The sequence below is a fragment of the Chlorocebus sabaeus genome, chromosome 1 (genome assembly GCF_047675955.1).
Source record: "Chlorocebus sabaeus isolate Y175 chromosome 1, mChlSab1.0.hap1, whole genome shotgun sequence".
Classification (NCBI taxonomy): domain Eukaryota; kingdom Metazoa; phylum Chordata; class Mammalia; order Primates; family Cercopithecidae; genus Chlorocebus; species Chlorocebus sabaeus.
Genome location: NC_132904.1, coordinates 35,994,749 through 36,013,849, shown reverse-complemented (window position 1 = coordinate 36,013,849; position 19,101 = coordinate 35,994,749). Strand labels below are relative to the sequence as shown.

General features: G+C 38.7%; 1 long non-coding RNA gene across 1 annotated transcript in view; it reads left to right on the top strand.

The window, feature by feature from the left end:
* Positions 1–474: 474 nt before the first annotated feature.
* Positions 475–19,101, top strand: part of LOC103238493 (uncharacterized) — a 634,265-nt gene continuing 615,638 nt past the window's right edge. Inside the window, exon 1 of the long non-coding RNA XR_012093468.1 lies at positions 475–578. This is a non-coding gene — a long non-coding RNA (uncharacterized lncRNA). The remainder of the gene's footprint in view (positions 579–19,101) is intronic.

The following is a 19,101-nucleotide window of genomic DNA, read 5'->3' as shown; positions in this document are numbered from 1 at the left end:
TTTGAGAGTTCTTAGAAGATGTCTCAAACATGATGAAGAAAATATCTCCATCATCAGTTTGATTAGTTATCTTGTGATACTACTAATTTTCCAATTGTCTCCTGCCTAGACTGCCACTCCCACTAAATGTAAAATTGTCACTACATTTGTCAGACACTGCCAGGAACCTCCATAGCTTCTACAGAGTTCTGCAGTCTGACGCTGCAGGACATTGCCTACTCTTGCCAGTCTCATGCTCTGATGGGACACAGGAAGTGATCACTGGGCTATGTGATTTTCTTTTGTGAAAGAAGGAGGGATTGGCTTTCATTCCCTTGTGTTATATCCTGTTAGAGGTTACTAAAGCAGCATTCCTTGGGTACCAAAGTCCATTTATTCACGGAGCAAACATTTAAAGAATGTTTACTCAGTCCAGGCATAGCGCTTGGTGCTGGATATAAAATAGTTCGCAAAAGCACCCACGTTAGTAGAAGAGCCAGACTTTACTCAAATAAGTCCAATAATCATGCACACAAGACCACAATCATGGGAAGAATTCTAAAGGAAAGGAAGAGACTACTATGAGATTTGAAGGATTGGTAAGCACTAGCTAAGTAATGTATGGATGCACAGAGTGGGAACAAGGGGTCCATTATTACAGCAAAAGAAATCACCCAAAGATTCTGTGCCAATTGGAGTGTGAAGCTTCTCAGATCTGAAAAAATCGAGTGGGTAAATTGCAGAGAATGATGGAAAGAATGCTGCAATGTGATGCCTATAACGGCCAGAATATGCCTTGTTAAAGTCTGATGTCTTACTCAAGAGTAAAGTGTTATAAGCTGGGTGGTGAGAGGAGTAAGTATCCTTATCAAAGTAGTGAACTGCTATAGAGAGTTGATTAAAGACAGTTAAGATTTATGTGAAGACAGAGACGACGTTGCTGTTTTATATAGAGTCCCCTCCCATCCCCTTCGCTCACATTCTCATTAACACTGATTTAGAATCTTGGAATCTAGTCTGAGGAGGTGGCTGTGCTTGGAGATCAATCTAAGACACAGCTTGTTGCTGTCAAATTTGTTCCTCTCCTCTGATTCTGGCTTTCTAATTGGGTCCGCCTTTTTGTTCATGGCTCTGTAAGACGCACCTTGTTAAAATTAACTTTAGATAGGACTCTTCCAGCAATTTACCAAAGACGCCTAGCCCTTTTTGTACCCCAACCCGTTACATTTCAGCTGGGATCCCCACTCTATCAGGACACAGAAAGTGCATCTTCTTCAGTGCTCAAAATCTCAGTGTCCTTAAAATATCCTGCATTGATGTATTAGTCCCTCAATTCAGAGAAGATAGCTCCTCTGATCATATGACTTCATCATTTCATCTCATAAATTGGGATGAAATACCTTTCATTGAGTCTGTAACATCTAGATTAATGTACATGTTTTGTGGTTTCCATTATCATATCTGGTTAACAATACCAACTATAAAATTTAAAGGCAGAATAACATAGTGATTTCACTTCATGTTAAGACAGATATGGGCACAAATTCTAGGTTAGGTGCTTACAACTCTGAAATCTTAGGCAAGTTTCTTCAATCACTGATACTAAGTCTCTTCATTTGAAAAGTAGTGGTAGGCCAGGCATGGTGGCTCACGCCTATAGTCCTAGCACTTTGGGAGGTCAAGGTGGATGGATTACGAGGTCAAGAGATCAGACCATCCTGGCCAACATGGTGAAAACCCATCTCTACTAAAAATACAAAAATTAGCCGGGCGTGGTGGCAGGCGCCTATAATCCCAGCTACTTGGGAGGCTGAGGAAGGAAAATCGCTTGAACCTGGGAGGTGAAGGTTGCAGTGATCCAAGATTGTGCCACTGCACTCTAGCCTGGTGACATATTGAGACTCTGTATCAAAAAAAAAAAAAAAAAAAAGAAAGAAAAAAGAAAGAAAGAAAGAAAAATAGTTGTATAGTAGTAGTACTATATAATTTAACAAAAGAATATGTAAAGTGTTTAGAAATGTACCTGAAATTTCAGGTTATGTTATGATTATTGCTGTGTCATTGTTATTAATCAAATTTAATGGTCAATAGTACAGTATGATAAAGATTAAATGTATTTCTATAAAATCTTACCTTTTTCTTTTCTTCATATTTAGTAAGAATTTATGCTTCTTTATATTAGCATTATCTTTTCTTAATAAGAGAATAGTAATCTCTTAATGAGATTATTTTTACAAGGCTTCATAAAAATGGAAAACTTAAGTTTTTCATTCTAGTCCAAAAGCATATGGGAAAAACAGTTTCAGAAGCTTTAAATATTAACAAGAGGAACACAGCATAATGATACAGGGAAGAAGCGAGAGCATGAATGCTCAGAATTGCTTTTAGTGGAAAAAAGCAGCCAGCATTTGTTGAGAGCTAAAGATTTTTTTTTTTAAATAGATATGAATTTAATTGGCAGGACTTGGCATCATTTACAGGAAAACATGTTTTATTTATTTCAGTTTAAATATATTTCAAACACTATTTTAAAATACAGTTCTGCCAAGTGATGGGACAGCTGTTAAGTGGTTCAGGATTTAATGCCCTAGTTAGCCTTTCACCTCTAAGGCCCTTGATCTACCTCTATGTAATTAAGCTCATACATTAAATTAGTTGTATGGGATAAGGGAGCCCCAAGTGGTATGGACATTAGATACTAGGAAGACATTTTGGATAATTGGCAGTTTCAGCTTGAAAACCACTTGGAGTGAGAATGAATGGGTGTTCAAGTTTACAAGGGCATCAGCAAAAATAAATACCAGTGATGAAATTGAACTCTTCCTTATGGTTTTTAATCAGGGCCAATCAGCAGTCAAATTATAAAGTAGATGAGAATGTCGTCATTGGAATTCCATCTCTATGAGTGTTTCCTCTCCCTCTTTTTTCTCAAATTATCGCAAAGTTGGAATTCCAACTCAAGCTGACTCTTAAGTAATATGTTGTACTTCAAATTACAAAATGTTTTATTTCAAAAGGAGATATCTGGAAAGAATAAAAAAATGAATTTCTCATATGAAGTTATCACCACTCTGTAAGTAGGGGAAAGTTTTGCATGTGTAGGAGGGCTTGAAATCATAGAATCAAAGTGACCTTGCCCAGGGTTCAAATGCCTTGGTGGGTTACATGTTTTGTGTTGTAACAATCTGACCCTTGGGTCCATCTCATAGTGATTACACTCTCATGGGTGTATTTTGGAGAGGATGAAAGGAGATATAAGGCTTGTAAAGTGTCTTGAATCATGTCTGACACAAAGCAAGCACCTCAGATTGTTGGTTTTGTGCTTACCTGACTCAACCCCTTCTTTGCTGAGTAACTCCTTTGCTCATTCTGCAAAACAGGCATTGCCTTTAGAATCACATGCAGAAATATCAGAGATGGCTGTTTCATTTCCATGGGGATATTATTATAGAATTTTATATCTGAAAGTGGCTTTAGTTTGCAGGTAAGAAAGCAAGTTGAGAGAGAAAGTGGATTCTCCAAGGTCACAAATGTGGCAGTAGCAGTAGTCACAACTCCCAATTCAGCATGCTTCCTTTCCCTGAGTAGCAAGCAGGTGCTCAGTGACAAATACTTGTCAGCGATTGATTAATTAAGAATAGTAACTTTTTCCATCTGGATGTCTGTGTGTTGGGGGTCGCTGGAGTCTGAATCGGGGAGGAAGAACCTCACTGAAGTAGTTTCAGCCTACTTGGTTCCTAACTTTAGAAAAAATACTCCTTTAGCCAATGTTCTCAAAAGGATAATTGCATTGTATTCATAACCAATTCAAACTCATTTAAACAGCGATTTATTTCCCATATAAGAAGCATGGTGAGCATTTCCACTCCATCTTGAAATAATATTTTCATTTTCAAGTCTAAACATAGTAACTAGGGTAAAGCCTATCTAAACTATGCCACTAATAGCCCAGGCTGTTAAATTTGTCACTACAATAATTCTTTTTTCCTGAGAGAAAAATTATCACAGCGTAAGATGAAACAATCTTTTGTTAAGTAACCAAAACCATTGCTTTTAGTTACATAATTTACAGAAAATAAAGAGGGCCATACAACATATCTTACCTTGTATCAGCAGATGACAGAGCCGCAAAGTATTACATGACCATTTCCGGTTAAAGGGATGGTAGGTGGTAGAGTTGGCAGCAATTACGTTAGGTGTGGGGGTCTATAACCAGGAGGCTCTGCAATTATTTCCAAGGGGATTGATATCCTTGTGAGGAAGAGGGCGTGAGGTGGTACATATTCTATTGTCAATCATAATGTAAAAGTAAAATAAAGGAAAGTAAAAGGCTTTCTTGGTATTATTTCCTGACTCATTTGCCCTCTAAATTTGAGTGTAACATCACAATGAAATCCTCATACATAATGCTTTGTTCCTAGTTTGTTAAACTTGTATCATTAAACAAAATTAAAATACAATTGTAGACGTTACCAGGAAGGAAGATAGTTTAGGAGGTCATCTAATTTGTCTCCTTAATTTATTGCTGGATCACATTTAAGTCACGCCAGGTGACTGAAACTTTCCTTAAAGTCAAATAGCTCTCATCTCTTGTGATAGTCTAGATCTGCTCATAGGGACATTTGACCAGTCAGCACATTGCTACGGGTGTCTGGATAAATATGAAGGAGGGTGTTCAAATGCAAATGTCGATCTGAGGGTCTAAGACTTCTTTAGTGTTTTACACACTTTTAGATTATTTCCAAAGTGACATTGCAGATGAGCATAATCTGTATGAGTTACGATTGTCCATCCCTATTTGGTATTTCCACATGACACTTTTTACACCATGAGTGGATATCAAATTCTATATAATACAAGAAAAAGTCATTTTCTCATAGTTGTCCATATCAGCCTTAAATTCTTTGGTCTATTATAACATACTCTGTCACCCTTCCTCTCTGTAATAGACAAAGATGGGCTTTCCAGAGTCCCCTTCTGCCAAGAAGGATTTGCTGCCAAGTATAGGGAGTGCCATCATCAGGCAGTCTCCAACTCTCAAATCCTACAAAGCTGGCTCCAGCTGGAGAATCACCTCATCTGGAGTTTCATCCCTTACAGGGCAGCTCACATCCCTTGACTAAGCGAGGTAGAGGTATCACAATATCCAACCATTTCTACCTGATGTGGTCATGTGAGAAAACCCTGATGGGACAGTATTTACTTCAGAGCTGTCCACCAGGTTGCCCCATTTTTTTTTGTTCTGTCTGTATTTCAAATTAACTCCTTTCTCTGCTGAATCCCACACTGTCCCTCTTCCATTCACAGGTGCTGATACCCAATAAACAACTGGCACCCCAAACTTCATCTTAACATTTGCTCATAGAGAACTCCAACTTGTGACAGCACTCCCAGCCTACTTGTTCCACTATCCTTCCATCTTACATGCCTGATTAAATCCAACAATTTACATACCTTTTACCTTCCCCCAAGCTGGTAAATGAGTCTGGAGAAAAACACACAACCATGCTGACTCACTCTAAATTCATGATCACCAATCTCAAAAGGGCAGACGACCCTGTCAACTGATCCTACTATGCTTCTGGGTGTGTACTCTGTGGAACTCTCTACATTTTCTATTTCTATTTCTCTCTTAGTTTTAAAACACCAATGCCCTTGTTACTTTGCTTCATAATTTGGTTGGAAAGATCTAGAAGGCCTCAACTTTACAGTTTGGTGAGAAGGAAAAAATACATCTGGCAATGCCTTTCTCCCTTTCCCCCATCAAATCTATAAAACTCTTCATCCAGACCAATGCTCTCTCCTTTCCCTTCAGTTAGAGAAATGTCCTCATAATCTAAGTCATTTTGCTCCAATCTCATTAAACCTTCTCAAGGACTTCATTTCCACAGTGTTCCTCTCTTTTCTGGTAACACCAGTTTTTCTCTATCTCCTGGTTCATTTACATCAGCATAACAATACACATAGTAGAGGCAGACTCGCATAATGAAGGGCAACTCATAATAGGGCTTAAAAGTATAAACGTGACAGTCAGCCTGCCTTGGTTTAAACACTGGCTCCAGCAGCCACCAGGTAAAGCACATTACCTGACCATTCTATACGTCTCCTCTCTAGTCTGTAAAATGGAAATCTTAGTAGTCCTTACCTCATAGGGATTTGTGAGGATTTGTAAATAAAAATCAGGGGATGTATTTATAATAGCCATTTGCACATAGTAACCACAAAACAAAGAGTTAGAATTAGTAGTGTTTATATCTCCCATCCCAAATAGCATGCAAATAAACTCAAAAAACCTTTTTAAACTCCTAGACCATTTATCTGTTCTCCTTTACATCAAAAATCATAGATAACTCATACTTTACTCCCTCATGTTCTGTTCTCTCCTCAATGAACCGTGAATGGGCTTCATTCTCCAGTCTCTTTCTGAGTCTTTGAAAAGTGGCCAATCCACATGGCTAAATCCAGTTGCCATTTTTTCTGCCATTTTACATGTTCTCTCAGCATGTTTTGATGTAGTGACTATGGCATTTTAATTCAAACACTGTTTTCTCCTATTTATATAATGTCACAACTACTGGTTTTTCTTCCAGCTCACTGATGGCACCTTCTCTGATTCCTTTGTGTGAACTCCTCTTGTTCTATTCAACCTCTAACTACTGCTTCTTTAGGTTAATGTTGGGTTCTTTCTTCTACTTTTCCCTGATGACACAATTTTCCCAGGTGATCTCATCTGCCCTTGTGGCTTTAACTAGCATTCTGTGGGCCGCTGACCTCCCAATTTAAGTTTCCTACCCTGGTCTCCTTATTTAATACAAACATGCATATTCCAGCACTTACATGTTATCTCCACTGGATGGGCAAAACAAACTCTTCATTTTCCTTTCCACTTAAGCTTGTTTCTCCTCCAGTGTGCTCTATTTTAGTGAGTGGCAATACTTAGTTACTCAATCCCCAAGCAAAACAAATCATATGTATCATTTCCTTTATATCATACCTACAACAAGTTCTGTGTTTTCAAAACATAGCCCCAAACAGTCTACTTCTCTGTATCTCTATCATGTCTATCCAAGACACTATCTTACTTGTCTAGAATCTTGGAAGAGCCTCCCAACTGGTCTTCTTTTTTTTCCCCTTGCCTCATTAAAATCCATGACCACCTAAGCAGTCATAAAGACTTTTAATGCAAATTAAATTATGTCACTTCCCTGCTTAAAATGCTCCAATGATATTCCATACCAATAAAAATAACATTTAAACATCTCACTTTCCTTTCAAAGCTTCTTCCCTGCATTCCTTAGGCATATGTGATATTTTCATTTTTTTTTTTAATAAAAAATTTCATTCGTATGGCCCTTGTACTTGCTTTTCTCTCTGCCTGGAGCATCCACTCTTCAGAACCTCATATAACTGACTATTGTTCATCATTTAGTTCTTAACTTCAACATTACCTTTTTAATGAGGTTTTCTTTCCTTGGCCACCTATTCTGATGCTCCCCTTCCCCATTGTCATTATCAATTACATTATCCTTTGTATTTTAATTCTAGTGTTTATCTTCATCCGTGATAATTCTATTCATTTGTTGCTATGGTTTGAATATGATTTGTCTCCACCTCAACTCATGTTGAGGCTTGGTCCCCAATGTGGTGGTATTGGGAGGTGGTTTCTTTAAATGATGATTAAGTCATTAAGCTGGTTTAATGTCTGTCTCTGGAGAATGGGTAAGCACTAGAAAGAGAGAAGGTTATTCTAAAGCAGGTCAGCCTCCTTTGGCCCCAGTCTCTTATGTCTGTAGACACTTGCTGCTCCCCACATGCTTCTGCCATGTGATGCTATCTGCCAGGTCATGATACCACATGAGGCCCTCACCAGATGTGGCTGACAGATCTCAAGTTACCCAAATTCCAGAACTGTGAGCTAAATAAACCTCTTTTCTTGATAAATTCCTCAGTCTTGAGTATTCTGATAGAGCAATAGAAAACAAACTAAGACATTTCTTTTATCATTCATTGTCTATTTTTACTCACTAGAATGCAAGTTTCATGCTAACAGGGTCCTTGTCTGTCCTGTATATCAGCTTATCTCTGGCACACAGTAAAGGATCAAAAGTTAGTTTTTAAATTAATAAACTCTAGTGCTTCCATTCCTTAGGCCTGATTCTCACTGCATCTAAATTCACCTCTCTTTGTATTTATGTCAGTGCTGCTTTCCTTCCTTCCGTTCCTCCCACTTTTCTCTTTTTTCCTCCCTCCCTTCCTCCCTTCCTTCCTTCCTTCCTTCCTTCCTCTCTCTTTTTTCTCCTTCTTTCTCTTTCCTTTCTCTCTTTCACTTTCTTTTTTCTCTTTCCCTCTTCTTCCTCCCTCCCTCCCTCTTCTTCCTTCCTCTCCTTCCTCCCTTCCTTCCTCCCTCCCTTCCTTCCTTCCTTCCTTCCTTCCTTCCTTCCTTCCTTCCTTCCTTCCTTCCTTCCTTCCTTCCTTCTTTCCTCCCTTCCTTTCCTTCCTTCCTTCTTTCCTTCCTTCCTTCTTTCCTTCCTTCCTCCCTTCCTTCCTTCCTTCCTTCCTTCCTTCCTTCCTTCCTTTCCTTCCCTTCCTTCCTTCTTTCCTTCCTTCCTTCCTTCCTTTCTTCCTTCCTTCCTTCCTTCCTTTCCTTCCCTTCCTTCTTTCCTTCCTTCCTTCCTTCCTTCCTTCCTTCCTTCCTTCCTTCCTTCCTTTCCCTTCCTTCTTTCCTTCCTTCCTTCCTTCCTTCCTTCCTTCCTTCCTTCCTTCCTTTCCTTCCCTTCCTTCTTCCCTTCCTTCTTTCCTTCCTTCCTTCCTTCCTTCCTTCCTTCCTTCCTTCCTTCCTTCCTTCCTTTCTTCCTTCCTTCCTTCCTCCCTTCTTCCCTCCCTCCCTCCCTCCCTTCCTTCTTTCCTTCCTTCCTTCCTTCCTTCCTTCTTTCCTCCCTGCCTCCCTCCTTTCCTTCCTTCCTTCCTTCCTTCCTTCCTTCCTTCCTTCCTTCCTTCCTTCTTTCCTCCCTTCCTTTCCTTCCCTTCCTTCTTTCCTTCCTTCCTTCCTTTGTTCCTTCCTTCCTTCCTTTCCTTCCCTTCCTTCTTTCCTTCCTTCCTTCCTTCCTTTCCTTCCCTTCCTTCTTTCCTTCCTTCCTTCCTTCCTTCCTTCCTTCCTTCCTTCCTTCCTTCCTTCCTTCCCTTTCTTCCTTCCTTCCTTTCCTTCCCTTCCTTCTTCCCTTCCTTCCTTCCTTCCTTTCTTCCTTCCTTCCTTCTTCCCTCCCTCCCTCCCTCCCTCCCTTCCTTCCTTCCTTCCTTCCTTCCTTCCTTCCTTCCTTCCTTTCCTTCCCTTCCTTCTTCCCTTCCTTCTTCCCTTCCTTCCTTCCTTCCTTCCTTCCTTCCTTCCTTCCTTTCTTCCTTCCTTCCTTCCTCCCTTCTTCCCTCCCTCCCTCCCTCCCTCCCTTCCTTCTTTCCTTCCTTCCTTCCTTCCTTCTTTCCTCCCTGCCTCCCTCCTTTCCTTCCTTCCTTCCTTCCTTCCTTCCTTCCTTCCTTCCTTCCTTCCTTCCTTCTTTCCTCCCTTCCTTTCCTTCCCTTCCTTCTTTCCTTCCTTCCTTCCTTTGTTCCTTCCTTCCTTCCTTCCTTTCCTTCCCTTCCTTCTTTCCTTCCTTCCTTCCTTCCTTTCCTTCCCTTCCTTCTTTCCTTCCTTCCTTCCTTCCTTCCTTCCTTCCTTCCTTCCTTCCTTTCCTTCCCTTCCTTCTTCCCTTCCTTCCTTCCTTCCTTTCTTCCTTCCTTCCTTCTTCCCTCCCTCCCTCCCTCCCTCCCTCCCTCCCTCCCTCCCTCCCTCCCTTCCTTCCTTCCTTCCTTCCTTCCTTCCTTCCTTCCTTCCTTCCTTCCTTTCCTTCCCTTCCTTCTTCCCTTCCTTCCTTCCTTCCTTCCTTCCTTCCTTCCTTCCTTCCTTCCTTCCTTCCTTCTTCCCTCCCTCCCTCCCTCCCTCCCTCCCTTCCTTCCTTCCTTCCTTCCTTCCTTCCTTCCTTCCTTCCTTCCTTCCTTCCTTCCTTCCTTCCCTCCCAACTTCCCTCCTTCCCTCCTTTATTTTCTTTCTGACTTTTCCTCTGATACCTCCCCCTCCCAGGGTACAATCTTCATACTCCATTTGCACTCCAGTTCATAGGCTTTTCCTAGTAGAACGTTTTTGTAGGCAGCACACCACCAATTTTGCTCTTTCTCAGAGACCCAGAGCTGGGCACTAACTCCAGTGGCTTGAGGTAATGGCTTTTATTTTGTGCATCCACAGAGCATTACAATGTCAAGAAGACATCTCTTCTGGTTGGGAAAAGAGCTAGTTAATGAGGGGTGATGCTCTCTTCCTACTAGCTTTTAACTGAAACAATGTTTATATTTTGAGAACTTGACATATTCACGTGGTTAAAAAAGGAACTCATATATGTTGGTCATTTGCTTAGAAAACTATTGTTTAGGTACATTCCTTTCAAAGTTCTTGTGCCTAAAATTTTTGCAGTGGATCCTAAAATGGCATAATCCATTCTGAAACAGCTTATTTCTGAGTGATAACTTTTCCGTAGGTTTGTCTAATATTTACCTGGTCAATTCAATAATATTTGTTTATCAACAGCATATAAATAACATTCACCATTTGAATTTAGACTCAAAGAAATCCAGTGGGAAAAACTTTACCACATATATGATCTCCTTAAACAAGTTTTACTGACCATTACATCTGGCCTTTTCTCACAGTCAATTACATGTATATCAGAAAGATGGAATTCAGGTTCTAGCTGCTCAAGGCTTCAGGTACAGTGGTTCAACACTGATTTTCTGGGAATCAGAGGCCTCAGATAGCAGTATTCTCTTTTCCATGGCTTCTATTTCTAATGTGCAGGATTATTTTTTTGTGAGTTCCTTGGAGGTTCTTTTCTGCTTGCTGTAAACACTATTGAGACCTCATGTGTGATTATTTAGTGCCCAGTTGTGGTAATACCCTTGTATTTAACCCTTCATACCTGGGCAGCTCACTATGTTTTGCTTCTTCAACTGTGATACCTCCCACCACTGTGGTTTTCAAAGTGGGAGGTCAGCTTGTCTACCTGAAGATGATGTTTATCATCATTCCTTCTTCTTCAGGTTGGGAAAACAACCATTTTCCCCAATAACGGGATAGGTACTTCATTTGCCATGTGCTTTTCTGTCAGGAAAGATTAGCACCTGGGGAAGATACACAAAAGCAGGTCCTCTGGGGAAAGCCAAACAGATGTGAACTCAGTTATCATTTTAACTGACAGTTGGCTAAAGCAGACCTGCATAACCCCAACTGTACTGATAACAATACTACTTTTTATCATTATAAAAATTAAATTATTAAAAATTCACAGTGTGCCAGACAATATGCTGTATATGTTACATGCATGATTTCATTTAATTCTCAAACAATCCTATGAGTAGATTCCATTATTATCCACTCTACTTTGCAGATGAGGATCATAAGCACAGAAAGGTTAAGTGTCTTGGCCTTTATTATACAATTGGTGATGTTAGAGCCAGGATTCCAATACAGATGATGACTCTGCAATCCATGCTTAATCACTCCAGTATTCCCCTATGTAGTGTCATTGGTTCCAACAATGTCCTTGGCTCTCCTTTCCTACAGGATTATAGCTGGTGCACCTTCAAAGTTATATTTAAATTCTTTCCTGTATGTCCATTGTGGGTCAACTTTTCTTTGTTAACAGAGAATCTAGGTGATATTTAATAGACCATGGTGATCAGAATAATAGAGTTAGTTTTTTGGGATAACAATATTTATCTTGAAAAATACTTACTGACCACATGCCACGTACTGTGCTAAGAATGCCACACAAACTTGTGTATATTCTTCCAACAATACTGAGATGTAAATATTATTACATTCAATTTAAAAATAAATAAATTTAGGCCTAGAGAGTTAAGTGGTTTATCCAGTCTTGCAAAGATGGTAAGTAGGTGCAAGTGAAATTTATATATAGGTAAGTCAGCATCCTAAATCTATGTTATTTCTACTACACTAGAGAGGAGTGTCTGAAAAAGATGGTGCTAAAGAAGAATTTGAAATTATGGGATGCCTACTAGATGGAATCTGTGAAACAGCTGTAATAATGCATCCAAAGGTATCATGGGAAGAAGAACAGGTATCAACTGCTTTTCTGGGAAAGCTGTCAGTCATCACTTTGTTGCCTGCCATAGGACTGGGTAACAATGGTTAGTTGAAGACATTTTATCACACTGGTTTACTGTGTATTCCTGTTTCTCTTATTATTTGTTAAGTTATGCATCTTTTAACAATGTTTACAAACTACTGAGTGTTTCCCTCAATTCAACAATTATGTACAAAGCACAGTTGCAGGATTTCGCACAGGATAGAAAGCATGACACAAAAATAAATGTAAGAGATTTAAATCTGGGAGTATCCAGGTTAAAATTCTGCTTTCTCCACATAATGTGCAACCTGAGGCACGATACTTAATACCTTACAGTCTCAATTTTCTCATTTGTAAAGGAGCATAATATCTACCTCATAGGTCTGTGGTGAGGATTAGAGTATCTTAGCTTGGCACTTAGAATATAATGGGAATTAAATGCCTTCCTTCTCATTTTTTTTTTCTTTTTACAGAAAACACAATACAAAGAGCAAATAAGACAGTTTACAAAATTATTGTAATGATTCATAGGAAGGTAAAAATATCAGTATGCTTCATTTCCTGATGGACTGAGATAGTAGACAAATAAATAAAAAATGGAAATAAAATAAGATAAAAACACAGTACTATAATCATGCAATGGGATACTACTTAGCAATAAAAAGGAACAAACTATTACCACAACTAATAACAGAGAAGAACCTCAAAAATATACCGAACAAAAGAAACCAGGCACAGTAGAGTACACACTGTGAGATTCCACTTACATGAAGTTCCAAAATAGGCAAAACTCTTGTGAATAGAAGTCACAATAGTGACTGTTTCTGAGGTGGAGGGCCCTGCTGGAAAGAGGCATGGGGACATTTTTCATGCTAGTGATAATGTTCTACACCTTAGTTAGGGTTGCCTGAATCAAAACTCTATAAGCTGGACACCTAAAATCCATACATTTTCTCCATGCAAATTATAATGCAATTTAGAAAAATGTGTCTATGCAGATTTAAAAGGGGAAAAAAGTAAACGTATTTGAGGGAATAAGGAAAGTTCAAAAGAAGTGCTCCTGTAGGAGCTGTAATGATCAAAAGCTAAGTGGAAGTGATGGGGAGGACATTTCAAGTAAGAAACAATGGTGAGGTCATGCAGGAAAAAAAGAATGGGGAGAGGAAGTGGGGGAAGATGCTGAGGTGATAGTGAGGCCAGATTGCAGGAGGCTTTATATACCAGTTTGAGAGGTATTTGGCAAAATGAGACCACAGAAAATTTTCATTGTGGGAGATTGGTATACTGAAAACAATGCCTTAGAAAAATTATTCTGGCAGTTACCTGTCAATTAAATAGAAGGTAGAAGAAACAGAGACATTGGGGTACTTAGAGGAAACAGTAGAAGAAAGATTGTTATAGGAGAACCTATGTCATGCTATTTAGGAGAAAGGAAAGTGTTACTCATGGCCTAAAAGATTTTGTTGTTGTTGTTGGCAAAACTAGCAAGTGTTTCCTTTATAACTTTAACCTCCTTTTCTTTTTTTTCTTTCTTTCCTTTTTTTTTAATTTTTATTTTTTGATGGAGTCTTGCTCTGTTACCAGGCTGGAGTGCAGTGGTGCAATCTCTGCTCACTGCAACCTCCGCCTCCCAGGTTCAAGTGATTCTCCACCTCACCTTCCCAAGTAACTGGGACTACAGGCACGCACCAGCATGCCCAGCTAATTTTTGTATTTTTAGTAGAGATGGGGTTTCACCATGTTGGCCAGGATGGTCCTGATCTCTTGGCCTCGTGATCTGCCCACCTTGGCCTCCCAAAGTGCTGGGATTACAGGCATGAGCCACCGCACCCGGCCTTAACCTCCTTTTCAACTTGCAAGATAATAAGTATGTCAATGGCTCTAGCTGGTTTTATTCGACCACATTGACAGCTATCATTTTTGAAGTCTAAAAAAGAAAACATACCCTCCAACATGTGGTGATGCAGAGTTACTACTAGATGTCTAGCTAGATGACTGCTTAGAGATCTCAGAAGGTAGTATTTTTTGCTGATAAAGTTGCTGTATACCAGGGCTTGGACAATACCTACTCATAAGCTCCTAAACTTTATAATATATATATGAGATTATGAGACATGATCAGACATGAGTATCCTGACTCATGTTAACTAATCTCACAAAAGATTGATGTACAAACAAGAAAACCACTGATAAAAGTATAACTAAGGCCTCAACCCCAAACAGGGTACATATTGATTGGGTGGGAACAAAAAATAGGGAAGTTTTAGAATTCTTCCAAGTAATAAAAACACACAATGGAAACTGAAGTTACTATTCTCCTTGCAGCTAATGTATAAGCACTTTATGTTCTCCACTTAGGCTCACTGCAGACTTTGAATAAGAAGCTAGTGGTACAGGAGCACGAATTGTGCAAAATCCATTCAGAGTATCAGAATTTTGTGGCAGCTACATCCTGTGTGCAAAGGCAGCAGATTTAGTGTTCTTGTCAAATGCCCTGCATCAGTGATGTGTGCAGTGAGAGCTAAGAGTCTATTCCATGAGACAATGGCAACAGTGCTGTCTTCATTTGATCAGTTTTGCAAATTTGCTTGCCATTCCTGCCCACAGCACCACCAACTATCCGTAAGGCTGTCTATCAGTGTGCAATGATCTCTCTTCATGAACGTATATGGGAGAATGGGGGAAAGTGGACTGTTAGTAAAGGTGTAAAGAGTTTCTCTGAAGTAGATAGATTTTATACCTTCAGAAAAATCAGGAATGCATATGGTTTTAAAGTTTGAATAACTTTTGGAGACAATTTCTTATAACTCTTACTACACTTGTTAGAATCTGAGTTTCACCAGGACAAGGAACTGTACGTTAATGATTCATCTTTATCTTTCCCCTTGCCTGATGCCATGGCAGGCACGGGGGAATACTCAATAAATGCATTTTGATAAATAAACCATCTAGTTTCTGCAAGACAAGGACCTGGCTAAATGATTTTCTGCCAGGCCTTATCCCTCTAACAGGTGTGGCTGGCTTCATTAACTGTTCAAGCTAATGTCTACTTTCCAGCATCTCTTATATATTATCTCACAACTCTCTCTAGACAAAATTGATAGGAGTTGATACAGGCATTAAGAAAGTTGCCATTTCTGAAATCCAATAGTGTCCATAGAGATGAGAATACTGAGATATATGATGTTAAACATTTTGAATTGTTTATCCTTAGACCAGTAATAGGAAAGTTTATTATAATAACTATAACAAATTTGCTAATAAATTTAAACATCTAAACCAACATATCTGGAGGTCAAAGGAAACAGTATTTTCAAGTGATTTTACAATTAATTTTTAAAGTGCAGACTCTCCTTAGATGGTCTATCAAGTTTTGGTCTATCAAGTTTATAATTTTCTCTTCTCTAGGAACTGACATCATTTTTCAGATAACATTCATACATGCTTGTGAAATTTAACCACTGACCCCTGGCTGTTTTTAACTGGAGAAGTGATAGACACCTACCAAAAGCTGGGCCAATCATATTTTAGGGTCTTGGAAGTTTATGCTGTGAAGAAAAGCTGGGAGTTGAGTTGTGCAACTGGTACTTTTAGAGGGTAAGCTCTTAAAGCCTTCTAGTGCAGTGGTCCCAACCTTTTTGGCACCAGGGACTGGTTTTGTGGAAGACAAATGTTCCATGGACTGGGGGAGGGGATGTGGGAGGGATGGTTTCAGAGTGATTAAAGCACATTACATTTATTGTACACTTTATTTCTATTATTGCATTGTAATATATAATGAACAATTATACAATGTTCCATAATGTAGAATCAGTGGGAACCCTGAGCTTGTTTTCCTGAAACTAAATGGTCCCATCTGGGAGTGATGGGAGACAGTGACAGATCATCAGGCATTCGATTTTCATAAGAAACATGCAACCTAGATCCCTTGCATGCACAGTTCACAACAGGATTCGTGCTTTTATGAGAATCTAATGCTACTGCTGATCTGATAGGAGGTAGAGCTCAGGCAATAATGCGAGCATTAGGTAGCAGCTGTAAATGCAGGTGAAGCTTTGCTCACTTGCCTGCTGCTTACCTCCTGCTGTGCAGCCTGGTTCCTAACAGGCCATGAGCCACTGTGGTCCTGGGGGTTGGGGACACCTGTTCTAGTGGATTCCCTGGGGGTGTCTAATTCTCCATCTTCCCTGAGTCCTTGTTGCTCAGCATTTTTCGAGATTACATGATATCCCTCACAATAAGCTTCTTTTTCCCCCTTAAACTTCATTGAATAATTTCATTGCTTATACTTCTCTCAAACTGAGCAACTCATATATTTAAAAACTGTTTACTTTCTTGTTTTTTATCTCATCTCACTGACACCTCTCTTATGTTTCCTACTCATCTATGTTACTTCTTAATGCAGACTTTTTTGGGCTAAATCTTTGAACCCCTTCTCTTTTATATCTGAACTTTCTTCCTTGGTAGTGTCATACAGTCTCATGATTTTTAATAACATCTATGTGAGGATGATTCCACAGTTTATATTTGTACTCCAAACCTCTCCCTTAACCTCCAGACTCATATATCCCAATGCCAGTTCATTCTCTCCATTGCTAAGTTCAGAATACATGTCGATTGTAACATTTCCAAAACCAGACTTTCAGTGTATTTCCCATAGGTCTTCCCGTATGGTTAATAATAATTCCATCTACTTGGAATGATCCACACTGCTCCTCTTTCTCTGAAACCCTATATCAAAAGTGTCAACAATTTCTTTGTGGTTACCTTGAAGATACACCCTGACTCTGACCACTTCTTACCACTGCACTATTTTTACTCTTAGTGCATTTTAGCATCATCTCTTGCCTGGTTTTTCCAATAGTCTTTTTTAAATTTTATTTTCATTCTTGTTTCTGTTCAGGCTACCCAGCAAAGCAGCTAAGATAGGTTTACTATTATGTGCAAAACGGACATGAGCTTTGGCAATCTATTATTCATAACAATGGTTAATATCTACAGAATGCTTACAAGATGGCAAGCATTATTCTAAATATTTAAATCTAAAAAATAATTCATTTTATCTGCATAGTAACTCATTGAGTCAGGTGCTCATTATTATCTATTTAATTATGAGAAAACTGAGGCCCAGAAAAATATAATTTGCTCAAATCACTAATTTAGGAAATGGTAAATAAAGGATTTCAATCAAATTAAATTGACTCAGAGAATGCCGTTGACCACTGTGAGATTTAAGGGTCATTCTGCTATTTCTGAACCCTAATTCAAAAACTGCAATGTTAGTAAACACACACACACACACACACGTACGTGTATATATTGTCTGATTTCTCACTAGGAAATAAAATTCTAATACTACTATTAATATTGTCAAAATTTACTAATTGAACATCTAAGTGTCAGACAATTTATCAGACCTTAAAAGTATTCCCTAATCCTCAAAAAAACAAAGAAAAAGTGGGTCATTTTAATCCTATTTTATAGAAAGGAAATCTAATGACTGGAGAGACTAAGTAACACACTGATGACCTTTATAGGCACTTAATAAATATTAGATATATGTAGTGATAAATCCTAATACATTTATCCATATTTATAAATACACAAATATGCATTACTTGGCTTCATTCTACATATACTCTGAAGCATCTATTGAGTAGTGGCTTGGTGGATCCACTGGTAAATGATGACTTTTTTCTCATGGACTTCTCAAAGTCCATGATTCAAATTTATATTCCTGGCAAAATTAACTCAGATTAACTGACAGGGATCCTTGGGGTTGCTTGAGAATTGTAACCCCACGAAATGTGAAATATGTTCATGACAAGGATTCACTGTGCTGTGCTTTTCTGGGCTATGACTATCCCTCTCACCACTTTGACCTGAGACGTATGTAATAACTGGCTTTTTCTGCCTTTTCTTTTCCAACCCTATCAGTCCATAGGAAATAATCCATTTTGAAAAGATGACGAACGAGAGGCCTTGGAATAAATTAGCATAAATAAACGAAACCAAAACGTGATGAGTGTTGATAATAAGGACTCTGTTGGATTTAACATAAGATGAAGCAACATCCAGAATATGAGGAAATTGGGCTACGGCATCTCTTTTGTTTCTCAGAAATCACAGCAGCTCATGTCAGCCATTTACTGGCACCAAATACCTTCTTTCAGGAAAAGTATCAAATGTAGCCAGCATTTTACACGTATACTATTTTCTTATTTTAAAAATCCATAGCCCTCTTAAGAAATAAAATTAATATTAAATATTCCATTGGCTGAATCCCATGTAGACACTAATGGGAATCTGAAGGGAGCCTTTCTTTGGGTAAGCAGTCTTGAGTGATTTTTTTTTTTTCTTTTAGTAACATTAAAACATATGGATCTGGTTCTCCTCTCTTTCTCTTCTATATATCTATCTTATCTGAATATGGTAAGATAAAATATGAATGGATATGTTTAGAAAATTCATGAAAAAGTGGACAGTAGGCTCCACTTCTTAAAAACCTCATCATCCTGCAGCCATAATATAAATTAAAGCAAGCATCAACATTAAATATGAACTCCATTGTAATGGTATATTGCCTGCTAACTTCATCTCTCATCTCTGCTAGTTCACCCTATTATTTGTAGTTCCTCCCTTGTATTTATTTCATCAATATTATTACTCATTGTCATTAATTATCCATTATAACTAATAATTATTAAGAAACAACCAGACAGTGCTAGTTCCTTCCCAGCTTGCAAGCCACCTTGATATTTCCATCTTTTATGCTGTACATAAGTCTAACCAGACTTTCTGACTTTTTTTCAAAGCTCTTTAGGGCCAAAGCTAACAATTATCCCCAGTAAATTTTGTCCTTTCTCTGATAGACTATTTTTTAAATTAATCAAGTGTTAATTTGAACTACTTTCTGTTATTCTGAGTTACAGGCAACTCTACTCAAGTTAAT